The sequence below is a fragment of the Silene latifolia genome, chromosome X (genome assembly GCF_048544455.1).
Source record: "Silene latifolia isolate original U9 population chromosome X, ASM4854445v1, whole genome shotgun sequence".
Classification (NCBI taxonomy): domain Eukaryota; kingdom Viridiplantae; phylum Streptophyta; class Magnoliopsida; order Caryophyllales; family Caryophyllaceae; genus Silene; species Silene latifolia.
Window position 1 is genome coordinate 93,480,166 of NC_133537.1, and position 2,997 is coordinate 93,483,162.

Here is a 2,997-nt window from a genome sequence, read left to right on the forward strand (position 1 = left end):
ATATTTGAGCACATTTAGTTCCCAAATTATCCTCGTTCCTATGCTTTATAGTGCATTATTGGGTCATTTACTATCTTTAGTTTCCCATTTTGCATATTCTTTGAGGTTTTGTTTCCTTGGTAGGAGAGGAGTGCAAACCTTGTATTTACATGGCGAAATGGAGCTAAATTGATCGCATCTAATAACCAAGCATCAAAGCGAAGACGATACTAGAAGGCCTATGTAGATAATGAAGTGAAACGGCAATGACGAAAGGATCCTTGCATCCCCGGAATGATCCTCGCGGATTATGAAGGAAGAAAAGAAGAAAAGCTGCCTGCCAAGGGATCCAAGTGGATCACAGAGGATCCGAACGTCTCCCCACCACCATCCGAGCGTCCCGTGACCAAGACGCTCGTCCTAAAACAAGAAGATCCGAGCGTCTCCCTTGACAATCTGCTCGGATCGTACCCCAGAGAGCCCGTGCCTGCTTTCAAGTCGCTCGGATCATGGCAAGACTAGAAAAACGGAGATGCTCATTTCCTTCGAGAGGAGCATTTCGTAAACTTTTCTTATGGAATTAATAGTCATTTAAGCCCTTAGTAACCCCAATTTATGTACCTAATTTTAGTATAAATACCCCATTGTACTACTTAGATTAGCATTCTCTCTTAATCATCTAGTAATCAAGTTATAATTAATTAGTAATCATTCCTTAGTCTTGTAATCAACTCTTAATTTAGTCTTAATACAAATCTCAATACTTAATATTTTCTTAATTTCTCTATTGTTCATCATTTATTTTGGGTAATTAGAAGATCATTTGGGTTTATTGGGAGATTGATAACCTTCCATCAATCATCAAGTACTTCTATTATTCTTTGCATTATTATTTTGGAATCTCCAGAGGTATAATTCTCTTAATCCTTGCTTTAATTATTGTTAACCATTTTCATTCATTCATTCATCATGTTTTGCCTTGTTAATGTGATCGACAACCTTGTTAGCATGTTAAACTTGATCATGAGTGAGTAGTTTCCTTAGCTAGGGTTAATGGGTAATTAGGGAAAATCAACATGGGGAATGATTCATGCTTAATCTAATATGTTCACATAATTTATTTGTTTGCTTGTTTTGATTTCAACTTATGCACATGTTATGTTTGATGAAATGCGAGCCTATGAATCCTTGCATTTTTTTACCCATCACTTATCTTTTCAATAAGGCTTGTAAGACATAAACCAACTCGAGCCTCATTAGACCATGCATAATGTTGAATAGGAAGGATTAAGTCGACTTGTAGGTGTTGTACAATCTAATCGATTCGGCTCCGGGACCCAAACCTTCTTAGGGTAAGATATACACTAACTCAATCCCATCACAACAATAATTACTTGCTTATAATTTGAGAACATGTTTGTATGATCAACTCCCATGTATTCCCCTATGAACCCATGATACCCTAGTGCTTTTAATCAACTGTTTACACCTTCATTTTATCTACCTTGCTTTGTTTTTATTGTTGATTAGTTTTAATTGATCTCCTATCTCAACCCCAAATTGTGACACCCTAAGACATGACCATTTACAATTGAAAATCCTACATCAATACCCGTCCCTTGGGATCCAACCTTTGCTTGCCTCTTTACTAAGAGTAGTTGGTGAAGTTATAAATATTGTTTTGGTTGGGTAAATTTTGACGACGATTTTTATTCGAGCCAAAAATGGCGCCGTTGCCGGGGACGGTGTTAACTTGATTTGATTTTCTTTAATTGTTTTTAGTTGTGTCTTTCTTTACCTTGGGGAAGTCAATCTCCTCAAGGTTTTTCTAATTGTTTTCAAGTTGTTTGATATTTTGCATGTCTAAGAGATCACAAGGTAACTTGTTACCCATTGATCTTGAAATCGAAAGAACTTTCACCAACAATAGAAGAATTGCTAGGAATACTTTGAGAGGTATTGGTGAGATTGTGGACATTCAACCAAATAACATTGAGTTCATCAATCCTTTTGCAAGAGAAGGAGAGGATAAACCAATACAAAACCAACCACAAAATCAACCCACAATGCCTAAATTTTCATCACATTCCGTACCAACCGAGGAGAACCTACCAAATGGTACTCCTACCCCACAACATTTAACCGGTAATTTCATTGCCAAATCCGCATTCATACAATTGGTTGAGAGAAGTCAATTTGGGGGGATGACTAGTGAAGACCCTCATTATCATATGGAGACTTTATGTGACTATTGTGATACGATTTCTCAAACCGGAGTTACTCAAGACCAAATTCTATGGGTCTTATTTCCTTTTTCTTTGATTGTTACCGCGAAACAATGGTTGAAAAGCCTAGATAAGGCTACTCTTGGTATTAATTCTTGGAAGAAATTGGCACATGCTTTCTACAAGAAATTTTATCCTCCGGAGAAGACTAACATGTTGAGAGCCAAAATCACCGGGTTCAAACAAAGGGATGAGGAATCTTTGTATGAAGCATGGGAGAGATTCAAGGACACTTGTCGATCTTGTCCACACCATGGACTTAGCGAGTGGTTCCTTGTACAACAATTTTGGAATGGTCTATATGAAGACTCCTGAAACATTCTCAATATGGGATCAAATGGTATGTTCACCGAAGTCGATGACAATCAAACATGGAACAAAATTGAGGAAATGGCGGTCTATAACTCGCAATATAGTAGACCTCGGAAGGCTACTAGAGGAGGAAAGCATGAGGTGGATTCCATTACTCAATTGGATGCTCAACTTAGTGCTCATATTGATACCATTAATTTAAAGTTTGAGAAGGCCATGGCTAAACTTGAAGAGGCCTCCAAATCACCCAAGCAACATGTTAATGATATGGTGGCATCATCATCAATTCCAAGTGGAGTATGTGAGAGTTGTGGAACTTTGGGACATGACCAAAGTGGATATAGGGGAACAAGTGAACAAGTGAATGCTTTCCAAGCATACAAAAGTGGCAGCCCTTATTCCAACTATTACAATGAGAATA

The 2,997-nt window shown here is 37.8% G+C and overlaps 1 non-coding gene across 1 annotated transcript; it reads right to left on the reverse strand.

Annotated features, from left to right (window-relative positions):
• Nucleotides 1–2,417: 2,417 nt before the first annotated feature.
• LOC141624974 (small nucleolar RNA R71) lies at nucleotides 2,418–2,524 on the reverse strand. Its single transcript, XR_012534776.1, has one exon. It is a non-coding gene; the product is annotated as a small nucleolar RNA R71 (small nucleolar RNA).
• Nucleotides 2,525–2,997: the final 473 nt, after the last annotated feature.